The sequence below is a fragment of the Buteo buteo genome, chromosome 24, assembly GCF_964188355.1.
Source record: "Buteo buteo chromosome 24, bButBut1.hap1.1, whole genome shotgun sequence".
Taxonomy (NCBI): domain Eukaryota; kingdom Metazoa; phylum Chordata; class Aves; order Accipitriformes; family Accipitridae; genus Buteo; species Buteo buteo.
Window position 1 is genome coordinate 22,909,696 of NC_134194.1, and position 16,581 is coordinate 22,926,276.

General features: G+C 51.0%; 1 long non-coding RNA gene across 1 annotated transcript in view; it reads left to right on the top strand.

Moving 5' to 3' along the window:
- The first annotated feature begins 2,361 nt into the window (after positions 1 to 2,361).
- The window catches only part of LOC142044276 (uncharacterized), a 35,155-nt gene continuing 20,935 nt past the window's right edge, over positions 2,362 to 16,581 (top strand). Inside the window, exon 1 of the long non-coding RNA XR_012654288.1 lies at positions 2,362 to 2,463. This is a non-coding gene — a long non-coding RNA (uncharacterized LOC142044276). The remainder of the gene's footprint in view (positions 2,464 to 16,581) is intronic.

Consider the following 16,581-nt stretch of genomic DNA (forward strand, 5'->3'; position numbering starts at 1 on the left):
GAACAGAGTCTAGAAAGCCTCAAAGCTGACCTTGTAAATGCTCCGGTATTAAGTTTACCCGATACTAAACGACCGTTTTATTTGTTTGTGAATGCAGAAGGAGGAACAGCCTTTGGGGTATTAACCCAAGAATGGGCTGGAAGAAAGAAACCTGTAGGTTATTTTTCAAAATTATTAGATCCAGTTAGTAGGGGATGGCCTACTTGCCTACAAGCTATAGTAGAAGAAACATTTGACTAAATTAATCATTGAAACTAAAATGAACCGGATAAAATGTTTACCATTAGCACTATTAAATGTAAGGACACAACCCAGAGCAAACACTGGGATCTCTCCTTTTGAAATGTTATAGGGGATGCCCTATGACCTAGAAATGCCGATTGAACACCCAAAGATAGAAGAAAAATTCTTACAGGAGTATATCATTAAACTCATGAAGAGACGGCAAGAACTAATAAAGAAGGGACTGATAGTGCAGAGGCCACCATTAGATATTGCAATACACAAAATTATGCCTGGAGATAAGGTATTGATCAAAACTTGGAAAGAATCATCTCTAACTCCCTGTTGGGAGGGACCGTTTCTTGTTCTGCTTACTACAGATCCTGCAGTCCGGACTGCCAAAAGAGCATGGACTCATGCAAGCAGAATCAAAAGACCAATGCAGAATTCTCACTGGGAGGCGACCAGAGACCCTGACAGCTTGAAAATTAAGTTCCGAAGAAAAGCGGATGAGTGAGACTATCTTTTGTAAAGATCCTCACTGTATATGTTATCCCTTTGTATGTTACAGGTGTAAACTCTGTAGAGAAAAGTGGTGCACACATTGCTCCTATGGGTATTCCCCTCTAGTGGTATTTGCCACGAATGTTATTATTACAAACGGGAATTAACTGAGCAAGCATTACGTGTGGGAGTATCAACCGGGAAAATTACAAAGGACTCCAAAGAGTGGTGGGATATTTTTGCTAAAGGCATAAACCCTGAGAGGTGTTGTCTTTACGCCAACGAGCCGTGTTCAACGAAGGCTGAAATACTGCCAATATCTTGCAGACGAACAGTGGTCAGAGTGGGGTGGGGAGCTTAGAAAGTGAAGGATAAAAACTGGGACGCATATAAGTCAAAGCGAATCAAATATAAAGGAGGTTCCCCTGAAGAATACGACTGCTGCCGAGAAGATGGTACACCTCACTGCTCTAAGCAACAGAGTAGGCAGAGAAGAAGGCAGAGACGTACTGCTGTTCGGATTAAAGTTGATGAACCACCTCCAGAGAAGGCTCACGGAGCCTCTTGACTTATTACTCCCAAACAAAACGTCCTCAGAGCTTCCCCGAAGTCTCCCATCTCTCACCAGGGGTAAAGACAAAAACCAAAATGATTATCAACAACCTCGGAATACCTGTCGCAAGGGTAAGGGTACACCACTTTTCTTGAACTTAAGATTAAGCATTTGGATGATAAGACTGTTACTAATGCTGATAGGGATAACCCAGGGTAAAGGGAACCCCCACCAACCTTATAAATGGACGCTCTATAGGTGGGAGGATCAAATGATATTACAGCAAGTAATTGCTACCGGGGCCCCAAGTTTTAATCAATCGTTATGTCAACTCGTACCCAGAGACCCATGTCTACATAACTTAGGCTTTTAGTTTTGTCCTAGTTCTCATAATGTTAATATTAACCTTTGCACCTTGTATATTGAATAGAATTACTGGATTGATAAAAAATCGATTAGAAGCTGTACACCTAATGTTGATAAGAAGACACTATAAGCACCTAGAAGAAGACGAAATTGTTAAAGAAACTCCCCTTCTCTCCCTAGCTCGAGAAGCTCTTGCCCAGTTTGAGGAACAAAATAAGAAAAACAAAAAGGGGGAATTGTAATAAACTTTGCATAACCAATTTGTTCATCAAACCTGTTGATTGTTAAAATATATTGATCTCTACAACTTAGTAACTAAGCTGCTTTTAACCGTAATAACCACAGTAACAAGTGCAGAAACTAGATATTGAGCTAAGTAAGCAGGATGAGCCAGTCTTGATTACCTTATCATATAGCTCCTCAAGAGCAGTTTTCTGAGAAAATAAGGAACTGGTCCCAGAAACCGGCCAAGGCCGATTCCGTGGCTTGGATAGATAAACTTGAGGGAGTGTCCCCTTGGAACTAATCGTAATACCTCTCGGAACTAATTGTAATACCTCTTGGAATTAATTTTAATGCAAAGCGGGAATAGGTCATGCATATGTATAGGCGTACCTGCAACTCCCATACATATGTAACACTTAACTGTTTAACTGTCAAACACGTGACCACATCAGGTGTGTGCCGTTGGTGGAGCGGAGACTCCCCGGCCACCCAGCGCTGTTTTGCCTGCTTGTTGCTTGCTACAATAAACCTGGATTGGTTTATCCCCGGGCTGGCATACAAATTTTCGTCGTAACTTATAACAAAGACGCAGCGTGCCTTGTGGCAGGATCACCATCGCAAGTGTATCGCTTGCATTCATCTCCATCTTAATCTGCCGGCTGGCACTTGCTCCCTCCAGGCTGTAGCCGGGATAAAAGCGATGCAGTTTACAAGAAGCACAGCACCGTGTGAGCCCGCTGTGTATTTATAAAACCGGCTACAAATACTAAAGCTCTGCAGGGACCGCTGACCCACACAGAGGCTGTGTTTTCTGAAGAGGGAGTCTGTGTGAAACCCACAAACCCAGGACTGCGACCCCCCTCACCCTGCCCCTTCTCTCCTTCCCTCAGCCGGGCCCGGCTCCCACACCCCCACGCCCGCCCAAGGGCCTCGCTCGCCTCACGGGCAGCCCCAGCCCTCACCTCAGCCGGGCCGCAGCTGGAGCAGAGACTGCAGAGACCAACATGGCCGCCCGGCAGCCCCGTGCCCCAGGACTACAGCTCCCAGCATGCCCCGGGAACCACCAGGGCCCCCGGCAGCCCCGTGCCCCAGGACTACAGCTCCCAGCATGCCCCGGGGCGCTCCTTCCTGCTGCCTGACCCTGCAGGGACACCGTCCCCGGCCCGGCCCCGGCCCCCGCAGGCCTCATGGCCGCCTGCCTGGGGGAGGACGAGGGCGAGGGCGAGGGCGAGGATGAGGACAAGGAGGAGGGGAAGGACAAAGGGGCAGGACGATGAAGCCCCGTGGGGCAGGAACCTGTGAGTCAGGTTCCCTTCTGCACTCAGCATGAAAGGCCTTGTGAGATATTGTCCTGACACAAAGAACCCCAAACATTCATGAAATGCAAATCAGACCCATACCCCCAATCCCACATGTAATGAGGTAAGAGAGATTTTACAATAGCCAATATATTTTCAGCCTGTATCTCAAGATAAGATGATAGCTTTTTCACAGACTTTGAGCAATACAAAAACCAGGACTAAAACACCCTACCAAACACCACAAGATCCAAGATAGAAATCACAATTTTTGCTGGGTAACATCAGCACCACCTTTTTTCTTTCCTTCTTGAAAGACTTCCATTCCTCTACCGATTTTATTATTTTCCCGTGAAACAGAAGTGTTCTAGATGCTTGTCTTATAAAAAGGCTTTAGTGAATAACTCTAGTTTTAAAGATTACAACCAAATGATCTTTTTCTTCTTTCCTGCTGAGATTCCTGACTTTTGTAAGCCTCTGGATTTCACCTCTACTGCAGGAGAACAATAAAAAACGTCTTGCTTATGAGTTTTTAAAATGTGAAATGCAAGTACAAGATGAATAGAATTTTGAACACACACTATTACACTATGAGCGATTACCCACAAAAAGTAGGGAACACATACAAATGCTTAGGCGTTTAAGATGATTGCTACCCCTGTCTCACAAAGCCGTTTTTTTCCTGCTGCTTTATTCCACATTCCCTTGGTTGTAAGTTAGTTTGGTGCATCCTTCTTTTCACTGTAGCTGTTTTCTTCCTTCAGAAATGAAGGGAATAAACCTATGTATGTTCTTTCTGTTTATCCATCGGTAACATACCTATAGCTCCTCTGCTAATTTTTTTTAAACTTTTTTTGCCTTGAATTCACTTAAAGTGTATATTCCATATAAACCCCATTTTCCCTTTATAAACTATAAATAACTGCTATATCAAATCTTGTTGACTGGGTATATGGATTTCTGATATTTTGGTTTATGAAACAAAAGCAGCCACCTGAAAACTTCACAGTGTTTCATGTCTAATTGCCTGAGTTATTTAACTGTCACCTCACTTCACTTGCTTCAGGAATGATACGTGAGGATGTACTTACTGATTAAAATGACAATTAAGGTAGGTTACCATCACATATCTGTACGAAACTTTGAACATGCTGTGTTTCTCAGCTTTTACAAATGCTGCTATATTTACATGCAACATAGCTGAAATTTGACCATGAAAAATGTATCCCTCACACATAACAATACAAAGTGTTGAGTGAGGCACATTAAAACAAAGATGTGTTCACCTAATTCTAACGTCTTTATAGTTTAAAAATCACCTACTAAAAAGCTATGAATGTTTTGCCTGTGAATACAAGAATTAGCTGCTTTTTTTTCCTCCAAAGAAAGCAACAGGCCTGCCTGCCAGTTTCCCGGCAATTGCAGTTGGTATTTGAACAAGCTTTCTCCTTCTGAATACAAAAGAACAATTAACTTGAAATCTAGAAGTGAGACTAGAGTAAGGGGGTATATACCCACTACAATCTATTGCAAAGCCATCTGCAAGGTTCCACATGAGATGATTGTTTTGTACAGAACAAAAAATAAATAAACAAAAAAGCACACGCAGCATTCACTTCACCTCCAGACTTCTAAGTGAAAAGATGTATGTAACCTGGGATGCAGTGAACTATATAAGGGAAATCGGGCCTGATAATCAACCTCTTTCATGTTTGTCTTACAAAAGCAAGGCTTATCTTTCTATTTGTTTGACAGACCCCAATTAGAATGAGTCCCGATTTTAACATGAGTTCTGCAGAACAAAACTCCAGGTAGTTGGGTGTTTGTATTGCAATTCTCACTCCAGATCAGCCCTCTTCTATTTATTGAGGAGCAGGTGCTGAGAGAGAAAGCAAACTGTCTTGCCTTGTTTGGAACAACAACATCATCCTTAGCAATGATGTACCTTCATGAGTAAATTGACTCATGTGGGTAACTTCTAACTTGGCTGCATAATTATGCAAGCAACTTCATGGGATTAGTGGCATAAGTAAGTGCTCACTAGAGTAACAAAAAGGGCTTCATACATTAACATTGTTTTTCTTTCCCTTCAATGTAAGGCTCCTGTAACTTGTAATGCAACACAACAGCAAGCAAACATCAAGAAAGAAAACCAAAACAAACAGAAAACCCCAAATATGGGCTAACTTAACAGAGCATGCAGGCAGTAAAACTTCTTACTCAGAATCATCCTGGCAAGATGGCCATTCTGTAGGATGAGCTAGCATGAACTGTCCAAAGAGTAACCGCAGTGTGCACTGTTGCTATCCTAGCAGGAACTCTGCTGCACACAGTGAATTTTTCCTGCTGGAAAATGTCAGTTGTATCCCAAAACATGGTGTTTTCATTTTGTTTTTTTCCTTCATGGATGTGTAAGTACTTTACCAAAAAAACCTGTACTCAGTAGTTTATCGTATTTAGTTCACATCCCACATTTCTCATGTTGTTAGAGCTTATGGGACTGTTATTTACTCACAAAAGCCTACTGAAGTGATGTTAACCTGTACACTGTAGTGCATTGCTTCTACTTCTGAAGACAAAGTCCAAATAAAAGGCAGGAATGCCCTTCATTGCAGAGGAAAAAATACAGCTGCCACAGTGATTCCTTCTGTTGCTCCTGATGCTGTATATATTAACATCAACATCTGCTGACATTAGCAAAGAGCAACATGGAACTAGACTTACCATCAAGAAATCATGTTTTTGTGTGATAAATAGGCAGCAGCAGCTGTTTTTACAGCTGGGAGATTTCATCTAACTGTGGGACCAGACACAGTCACTTCTTGGACATTCCAGATTGTCTTGAACAGTGCTAGAATGAACAGAGAACAGAAAGAAATGCTGAAATTGCAACTTTTCTTATGGTAAATTGCAGTATTATTGGCATTCTTCTGAGTCTTCTTCCACGTGCTGCCCAATTCTTTTTTTGTGTGCTGTACTATGAGAATGTCTTCAAGGCACCTTGATAAAGGACATGCTCAGGACTACACTTCTCTCAGATTCTGTGCTTGACTGCTTCCTCTGTGTTCCCGACCAGTTAAGTTCTCAAGGTTATACCCCAGCTTCATCCCACTGGCCCAGAATAGGAGAACCACAAATTACAGTAACTTTTCTGGGTATGACGGGAACAGGCAGCCCCATGCTCACCGTGCAGCTCATCTCCACACATTTTCTTGACACGCTTTTCTGACTGCAGCACCATGAGTGCTTGGAAAGCCTCTCCTGCTTGTTTTGCCTGCCAACAAACCACTTCAAAGACTTCAGCCCTCTGTTGTCTGCTCACATGCTACCCCACGGGATGGCCACGTGCTTGTACCTGTAATGCACTCACAGAAGAGGATCGAGAGGGCTGTGAAAGTGGTACCAGCTGCAGGTGAAATGACTTACGTAAGGGATTTTTCTATTTGGAGAAGATCATAAAACAATAATATTTTGGGCTACCAATAAAAAGACAGTTTTGTGATAAAATAGGAAGTTTTAGGCTCCCTTCCTCCCTCCAAACAGTGAGCAACAGCCTCTAGACAGGAGCATGGAATAGTCCTGACCAGAGTCAGCATTGCATCACATGGACCTGGTCTAAAATAGCTCTAACAAAATCCCAGCCTCAGAGGAGAAAGCAGCAGCAGCAGCAAAGATAAATCCTGTGATTATAACCAGAGTGAGGTTGTAAAGTCAGTATCTCTCTTCAGGAAAGTGACCATTAAGACTATGGCTTCAGTTTCTGTCCTGGGGCCTTTTCAAGCTGGTTAGGTCATTGTTTTAGAAGTTTGAGGTTTATTCAGGAAGAGATCAATTCACGAATGGATCACATATTTTAGCTGATCAAGAGAATAAATGGCACATGGCTATGTCTGTTAGTGTGTGAGCCCATGTCCGTAGAAGCCCCGTCGACAGCTTCACCAAGATTACCTTCTCACAAGGCCATTCTTCAATGACCTTCAGACGGTTCAAAATACACAGCCTATCTTAATGCCACTATCCAGGAGAGGATGTTTGTCCCAGCTAGTGTTGCATGGTCTGAGAGCTGTCTTTCTCAGGGACGAATCGTCTAGGGTGAAAGTGTTTTTCGTCTTAATGAGGGCAGAGCAAAAGTGTGATGCTGCACAGACTCTCCCTCTCGTGGGGAGGGAGGTCCATATTGGTGTCTGGGTCCAGACCATGACATTCCCTTTCTCTTGCAGTGTGAAGTGTTGAGGCACACAGAGCAATGCAGAAAGCACAAAACACCAAGTTACCGTTACCAAGTTGGAAACTGTATCTGCACCCTATCAGCATGGTCATCTTCTTTCTCACTGTCCCATGCCAAGAGAGAGCCTCCCCAATTTGACCACTGCTTTGGCTAGAGAAAACCCACACAATTCTAATCCTCATCGCAGTGGCACAGGGAGATGTGCATGAAGGGCGGGAATGGGAAGGGTGCTACATAGACAAGCAAGGGGAATCCAGGGATAGCCACACACTTGTGACTAAGACACAGTGGCTTAGGGAAATGCACAGTTCTGGGGCATGAAGGTCCTAGCAAGAAAGACTGCAGAAGTCCCAAGCCCTTCCCCTCTGCTCTGTCGAGCCCTGGGCTCCCCAGTGCCAGGCAGAGACGGCCACATTGGAAAGAACTCTCCCCCCAGTGCCCCTCCCACTTTCCGTTGGGCTTAGAATGTTGGTCGTTGGGCTTAGAATGTTGGTCGTTGGGCTTAGAATGTTGGTCGCTGGGCTCGGAATGTTGGTCAGTTGGAGCCCACGGCCGCCAGAGACAGCAGCACGGAGCTGTGCTGGCACGCAGGAGCGCTGGGAGGAGGCAGGATCTGACCGAGCGGCACCGAACCGGCACCGGCACCTCGCCTCCCATCCCCGCTGTCGCCGACTGGCCCGCGTCCTCGGTCCACGGCAAGGGTCCTCCTCTCCCGGGCAGGATGGGCCAGGCCAACTGCTGCTGCGGCTCCAGGTGAGCTCTCCCTGTGCCTCGGGGGCACGGCCGGGACCCGCGGTGGCAGCGGCCTTTCTCATGCCCGCCGCTCTCTGCTCTGCAGGGAGGCTCTCGCCGACGCCGAGGCGGTGCTGAGCGCGGACGTGCGGCTGACCCGGGGCCGCAAGAGGAGCGAGAGACGCCTTCTCCTCCTCCAGGAGGAACTGGTGATCGCCAAGTTGCAGTAAGACCCTCAGAGCCCAGCTGCCTTTCCCCCAGCCCTAGCCCTGGCCCTGGCCCCAGCCCCGGGACACCCCGGCCCCAGCCCCAGGCCCCGGCCCCTTGGTGCTGGATGCGCCCATCGATGTCTGTCCCAAGGGCAGGTGGGGGACAGGGCTCGGCCCGGGGGGACCCCGAGGAGGACACCCCCAGCTCACCGCCTGCCTCTCCTCTCTGCTCTCTGCAGACGCGGCACCAGCCTGCGCCCACAGCTCCGCCTGGCCCTGGACCAGCTGTGGGTGCTGAGCGGCAGAAAGGAGGCAGCAGGGGAGGAAAAAGAGGAGGAGGAAGGCGGCGACGAGGACATCCTCATCCTCGTCTGGCCCACCGGCTCATGCGTTGTCGCCTTTGGGTGAGTCGTGGTGCCACATCCCATGGCTGGGTGGGAGAGGTTCCCAACCGTGCCCAGAAGAGAAGGGCAAAAGTCCTGCTCTGGCAGGACACAGGGAGCCAGGGCTTGGGCAGAGTCCCTGTCCTGCCCCACGGGGCTTCTTCGTCCTGCCCCTCTGTCCTTCCCCACGGCACAGGGCTACACAGAAACACGCCTCTGCCCACGGGCTTTGAAGCAGCGGGGCCTGACGCTGGTTCTCCTCTCTTTCTGCAGCTCCCAGGCGCTGAAGGAGCTGTGGGTGGGCACGCTGCTGGGGTAAGCCAAAGGGGGATGCTCCAGGCGCAGCCTGATGGGAGAACACAGCTCCCCAGCTGGGGAGAGGTGCCCTCGCAGCTGCCAGGAGCTCTCGGGGAGAGCTGCCTGACAGGAGAGAAGGGGCAGCTCGGGGCTCAGCCAGCTCTCTCCCTGTCCCTTCCCGGTCCACAGGACACCAGAAGGAGCAAAGCAAGCCCGGGTGACCCATCTCCCCTCCCTCAAACCCCTGGAGAAGCAGCTGAGCCGCCGCCACGCCGTGAGTGTCTCCCCAATCTGGGCTCTGTCCCCGAGCCCTGGTCCTCCAGCCGAGCAAGCGGCAGAGGCATCGCTGCTCACCTTCCTCCGCTCCTTCTCTCTTGCCCAGTGGAGGACATTCAGCGCCGGGAGCCTGGAGAGGCTGATCGAGGGCCAGGCAGAGGTGAGAACGGCTGCCTTTCGCCCACCTCTGGCTGTGCCGGCATGTGCGGCAAGTGGGGAGAGGTTGTGGGGAGGGTCTCATGGTGCCACTCGGGGAGTGGAGAGGGTTGGGGAGCCACCAGGAATGCCAGCACATCCTCACTGGTGGCACTGGGGGGAATCCTGCCATGCAGGGCAGAGAGCCCCACAGGGCACAGGGTCCCAGCTCTGCTGCGCTCAGGCTGCTGGTGCCGGGCGGCAGCTCGCCGGCGGCCCTTTCTGCTGCGGGGATGCTCTCTAAGCGCAATCTCATTTTTGCAGGATCATCCCAAGCAAGGGCCACCGACAGCCCCATCTGGGAACAAGGGAGGCGGACTTTGCCGCTCACCAGGTGAGTTTTGGAAAGGAAGGCAACCTCCTGCGAATGGTTGAGCTGTGCTCACTTGTCCCTTGAGTGTCGCCATGCAGGTGCGGCACCCCAAGGCAGGACATCACCTGGACGAGCACAGACACCCGCTGGGCAGCGGCCGCTGGACGTGGTTCTGCGGGGACACGGAGCCTCTGCTGCTGCCCACGGCTTGGAGGAGGGCAGGGCGAGGGCTGGGACAGGCTGTCCCGGTGGCACGCCGGCTCTCAGGAGCCTGCGAGATGGAGCCGCTGAGCTGGAGCCACGGTTCCAGCTGCTGGCTCCCTGCTCGTCCTCACTGCTCAGCACCGCGCTGCAGGCAGGGCAGGCTCCGGGAGCAGCGGCCTGGCAGTCTCCATTGACGGGATCTTGCTCTGTTTTCCTTTGCAGCAGGAGGAAACAGCAGGAGGAGCAGGAGGAGGATGGGGCTGCCCTGGCCCTTTGCTCTGCGGAGGACCCCGGCCGCTGCCCAGGCGCCAGGGCAGGCGGGCTCCGGCTGTGGCAGGGCGCTTTTTGGACAGCCCCTGGCAGCCCTCTGCGGGGAGGACGGCTCCCTGCCCCGGCCCATCCAGGTAAGCCAGCCTGGGCAGGGGGTCCCCAGCCCTCCCTCCCGCTGCTCCAGAGGGGACGTGGCTGTCCCCAGGAGCTCTGGGGATGGGGGATTGGGCTCTTCACCCCCAGACCATGCTTTGGGGGGCAAGGAGCAGGATGTGGGGCAGCGCTTTGGTCACTGCTGTTGGAAGGCAGCTTCTCAGCCAAGCAACTGTCCTCCTGCCCCTCCTGCAGGAGCTGCTGGCTGTCCTGCACCGGGAAGGACCATCGACGGAAGGGATATTCCGAAGAGCTGCCAGCGGAACGGAATTTCGGGAGCTGCGAGAGGCCATGGACCACGGCGCCGACGTCGACCTGGGCAGCCAGCCTGCGCTGCTGCTGGCCGTCATCTTGAAGGTGAGCGCTTCTGACCTGCAGCTGGAAGAGCTCCTGCCTGGCCTGGAGTGTTCAGAGGCTCACCTGGAGCCCCTGGCATTGCAGGACTTCCTCCGAAGCATCCCTGCCAAGCTCCTCGTGACAGACCTCTACGAGGACTGGATGGCGGCGATGCAGAAGAGCGGCAAGGAGGAGAAGGTTGAAGAGCTGAAAGCGTAAGTGTGGGCAGCAGCCTGCCTGTTGAGGAGGGACTGGTAGAGGCCTGGGACTTGCCTGAAAAGGGACGGTCTCCTTAAAAAGCTGTGTCTTCTGACAGCTTGCTTTTGCTGCGGTGGGCTTAGATTTCGGGGGAAAGGGCATGGACAGGGAGCCTTCCCTGGCCTGGGCTTGGGGGAAATCAGGATCTAGGAAGGAACGCCGTGCTTCCTTCCTGAGGCACAGGAGCACTGACCGCTGGCTGAGAGCACCTGGAAATCTGTGCAACTCACCCACTGGCTCCCACCTGCCTTGGGCAAGCTTCGGGGATGGCTGTGGGCAACATCTGCTCTATTAACGTTGAGTTCCTGTTCCCTCAGGGTGGCCGAGAAGTTGCCTGGAGCCAACCTCCTCCTCCTCAAGCAGCTGCTGGCCCTCCTCCAGCACATCGGCCACAACGCCTCCACCAGCAGAATGACCGCCAGCAACCTGGCCATCTGCCTTGGGCCAAACCTCCTGAGCCCACCTAATGAGGACCTGCTCCCGCTCCAGGCCATGCTGGCGGTGACTGAGAAGGTACGCTGGATCGAGCAGCCGGCTGCAGCCTTGCCGGCCCATCAGAATTTGGCTGCTCAGAGGTCCCTGGCTGCCTCCTCCCTTGAGCAAATGCCGGTGGGGTGGCTGCCTGCAAGAGCAGCCCCACAGCAACAGCCGTCTGCGCAGAGGCAAGGGTCAGCAGTGGGAAAGGCTGTGCGATACGTTTTCAGGCACCTGGGTTGAGACCATGGGGTTGATATATGCAGGTGAACGTGCTGGTGTTGTTTATGATTGAACACCGCGGTGACATTTTTGGGGAGGAGATGGATGGCTGCTCCTGCCCATCAGCCAGGGAGTCGCCAGCACCCACGGACGGAGCCACAGGTATGAGGAGGAACCGAGGGCTGTCACAGGCTGGGGCTTGGGATACCAGAAACCTCAACAAGACAACTGGTGTAGGGCTTTGGGTGGGTTTTGCTTTCGGTGTGCTTTACTTCCAAGGCATCACTGCTGCACATGGTTTTGCTTTCTAGACCTGCATTTGGAAGAGCAAAGTGGCCCTGCAGACAGAACAGACCAGGACCACCAGGCAGAAGCCATTCTGCCTGCATCCCCCTCTCTGGATGTCTTCAAAGAAGCTGGGGGAGACACGGTGGTGGAGTCCGAAATGGCAGAGGTATGGCAGCTCCATCAGGAACTCCCCTCCTACCCAAGACGCGTTATCCCAGTGTTGAGCTGCCAGAAATGAACTGGGTGTCACACACCCGTGTGAACCCTGTGTTCCAAAGTGAGGGCCTTGGAAGAAAGGGCTAATGCAAACCAGCCAAAGGGATCTTCTCTGTAGGGCTAAGGCAGCATTTTGCCAAACAGTCACCTACTACTCCAGGGTGTCCCTTGCCACCCGCTGACTCTGACATTTCTGTTGTAGGAACCCGTTGCTTTGGCTCCAACCACCCCAGAGACCACAGTAGACTCCCTGGGAAGCGAAAAAGAAGAAGTAAAGAGCCTTTCAGAGGAAAGAAGGTAAAATGAGTCAGCTTTGGTTAAATCAAGAACTGATTCTAGTTGATCCTGGCTTTACCTACCTAATCCTCCTGTGGGAATGGAAAGGTTTGCAGGCTCCCCCCAGGAAAAGGGAAACCGAAAAAAAAGAAAGAGAAAAGAGGTCTGGGCAGACGAGAAGGAATGCTATCGAGCAAAGAAAAGAAGGAAGACAGAAAGAGATGGGGACTTAAAAGAAGCAGGAAGGTCCAGCAGGTCAAGGAGCCCAGGTGCGTACCAGGCTCTGCTGCCCATCTTTCCCAGCTCTCAGCACTGCTCCAAGTCAGTCCAACGTGATGGCAAGGGCCGGCGAGGGATGGTGCTGCGCAGGGCTTGGAAATAACTCTGAGCTCCCCAGGGGCTCCGCATCGAGCCCTGCTGCGTGGCACGAGGGCCCTGAGCATCTCTGCACGCACACAGGTCTCTAAGGGCATTCCCCGTGGGGATAAGGTGCCAGAGCTGTCCCTTAGTCAATGCCAGCCATAGCTCTCTCTTCTGGGCTATATGAACAATTCCTTGTCAATGGTGTTCCCCAAAGAAAGGGGAACCGAGTCATGCCTATTCCTGCCTTTGTTGGGTTTATCAGTGCTCTCTGTCGTTGTAGGTGCCGTTTCTCTGTTACTGGTTGAACTCCTGTGACTCCTGGGCTCATCCCCTGCCGCAGTTGATGTTTGCAATAAAATGATCTTTTCTCTCTTCTGAGCGTGTCTGCCATACGATATTCTGGAGCGGGGAGCCGTTGTTTGGTGATGAACCCTCGGGGAGGAGTTTGGGATCGTGGCTTGCCCCAGCATCCTTGCCAGCGGGCGTCAGGGCTGAGTTCAGGTGCTTTAGGAGTGAAACCAAAGCACAGATTTGCACAGGAGGGTGGAGGTTGGAAGGGACCAGGTCCTCTGGTCCAACCCGCCTGCTCAAGCAGGGTCAACTAGACCAGGTTGCTCAGCACAGTGTGCCCTTGGCTTTTGAATATCACCAAGGACGGAGACTCCACAAACTCCCTGGGCAACCTGCGCCAGTGTTTGACCACCCTGACAGGAAAAAGTTGTTTTCTCATGTGCAGCTGGAGTATTACGTGTTTTGTCTCTGGTGCTCTAAGTGGGCACTTTTGGGAAGAGCCTGGCTTTCTCATCTTGATTCCCTCCCAGCAGGTTTATATATAGATATATAGATATAAATAAGACACCCCCACACACCCCCCTAGGATTTCTCTTCTCCCCACTGAAATGAGTCTGCTTAAAAGCACCAGGGACAAGTCAGGTTCCTTGAGGCTCGTTGTCTTTTGTGTAATGTATGTGTCGATGGTGTGTCCACCATCTTACATAGTGCCTGCAGTGCTGTTCCCCTCTCTGGAAATGGCTCAGAAAGGGAAATAAAGTTACAGACCAGCTTGTGCACAAAGAATAAGCTAACTGGCCTAAATCTGCGAGCTGGGGAAAAAAAATGGCTGAGTGAAGACATGCCAGGGATATGAAGAATGATGAATGGCAAGGAGAGGCCATAAAGGGACTGGCTTGCATTTCTACTTCCAGCAAAAGACCCTCCTGTTGTCTAGGTCAGAGTGAACACAAAGAGGTCGTTGTTCATAGACCGTGTAGTTAAACTATTTGCTGCTAGATGCTGCAGAACTTAAATGGTGTAAAATCACAGCTTTTCTTGTTAAAAATCCTTTTAGAAAGAATTCTTCTTAAAGGTAACCACAGCTGGGAACTGTGACCCCCATTCCTCCACCTGATTTGGGAGAACTGCCCATCTCTCACTGCGCAACAGCCTGGAGCAACAGCTTTTTTCTCCTCCAAGCTTGGCAGCTCATACAGCTGAAAATAGAAAACGGGCTCATATTAAAATGTGAACATTTTAATTTATGCATCTGATTGATATTGTGCTGTAATTAAATTATATTCCCATGGTGCGTATAGCATCAGGGTTGTAGTAATACAAATAATTAGTAATTAACTCTAATCAGATCAGTTAGCAAATGGCAGATTCCAGATGAATAAGCTGGCCAACAGTGTGTGTGGTAAGGAAAGCCAAGGAAGAATGAAGAAAAGCTAATGTGCTGATGGATAAGGGAAGAAGTGAAAATAACAGGAAATTGATTTTCAAGAGAACTCCCCTGCCAAGGAAAACAAAAAATGCAATCTTAGAAGGTCCTCTAGGCAACAGTCATCACCCTGCTGCTCAGTTCTTGGAAGATACTTCACTTTGACCTGTCACACCGTGCCCCGAGTCCCTCCCAAATGCTCATGCCTCTTCCTATGCTTTGGTGCTGAATTAAATGAAGGGCCCGTACAGCAGCACGCACAGAGTACCTTCAGCCAAAGGGACCTTCCGAAGCTGCCTCCCAGCTGACAATCCCTTGATGACGACAAGTGATGGCATTTCAGTACCTTTCTCAGCGTGCCAGCAGCACCTTGGTATGGGAATTTGGGAATGGGCTCCTAACCAGTTCCTCCCACTAATCTCCATGTCACTGCAGTGCTGCAGAGGCAGTTTTGAGCTGCAGAAATGGCTGGAATAGGAAGACCCAGGCATATGTGGTGGGAAGAACAGTCTGAAAACGCACGTGGGCATGGGACTTAGGTAGGACTACAGCACAGGTGATAGGTAATGAGAGTAAGTATCCTGATGGTGCTGCAGACACATAGAGCCCAACTTGAGCACACGAGAGTATGTCTCACAAGGCTTCCTCTCGAGCCAGCAGAGAATCACAGCCCTCCAACATGTAATTCAGAGCATTAATCTCTTGCCCTGAATTGCCCTCAGGGGGCACTGATTTCTCTCTATTAACTACGGCAGGAGTCAGCAGAGACCAGCCCTCCTGGGCTGAAGCTGGTTGTCAGGAATCCCTTTCCCCGAGTGAGTCCAACAGGAGTTCCATGTTCTGCTGCCGTACAAGGCCCCAGAGATACAGGCGTGATCTTCATCTCAGCTCTACGGATGCTGAACTAGCTCCTGAGCAACATGAGAGCTTAGCAAATAGTTGCAAGTGTTTAGAGTTCAGGGCCTGGAGAGATCCCGAAGGCAGCAAAAAGGCTGCAGCCTGTCGACCTTGCAGAGCCAGATCAGCTGAAGGCGTTGTGTCTAACCTGCAGAAAAAGATTGATGTCAGGGCTGGATGGGAACCAGGGGACTGGGCAGCGTGGGCTGCACAGAGGGAGCGTATGTCTCGGTGCCTGCAGCTTCTCTTCTGAGAGCACCAGTGTGGAGCTGCTCCTCTGTGTCCTCGGTGCCGTGAGGTCCCAGCTCTGTCCAGCATGAGCCCCATTGACCAGCACTGAGGTTTTGTTTCTCTGAGCTTCTGTTTTCACTGCAGATGTGTGGGAGCAGCCTCTGTGAGGGTAGACCGGGGAAGGAGAAGAGTAGATGAGGAGGACATAACCAAAGGATTCAGCTTAGAGCCTCTTCCCCATAGAGATCACTGTCAGGCTCCTGCTGGCAGGGCTAGGTCCTCCCCTTCAAATGTGGGGAGTCTTTAGGGTAGGGGATATTTGTGGAAGGTATATGATAGCAAGAAAAGAGGCTCTGCCATTGCATGCACTGGGGAGTCTTTCCCAGGCAGAAGTAAATAAATACTCCTGGAGGCCAGATCCTGGCGTGGGGAGCCTTCTCAGTGCTTCCCTCACACTGCTGCTGAATGGGGTCAGCTGATGCTACCTCAAGACGTGTTTTGGGTTGCAAGTAGCCCGAGTCCCCCTTTACATCTCAGGGTGGCCGAGAAGTTGCCTGGAGCCAACCTCCTCCTCCTCAAGCAGCTGCTGGCCCTCCTCCAGCACATCGGCCACAACGCCTCCACCAGCAGAATGACCGCCAGCAACCTGGCCATCTGCCTTGGGCCAAACCTCCTGAGCCCACCTAATGAGGACCTGCTCCCGCTCCAGGCCATGCTGGCGGTGACTGAGAAGGTACGCTGGATCGAGCAGCCGGCTGCAGCCTTGCCGGCCCATCAGAATTTGGCTGCTCAGAGGTCCCTGGCTGCCTCCTCCCTTGAGCAAATGCTGGTGGGGTGGCTGCCTGCAAGAGCAGCCCCACAGCAACAGCCGTCTG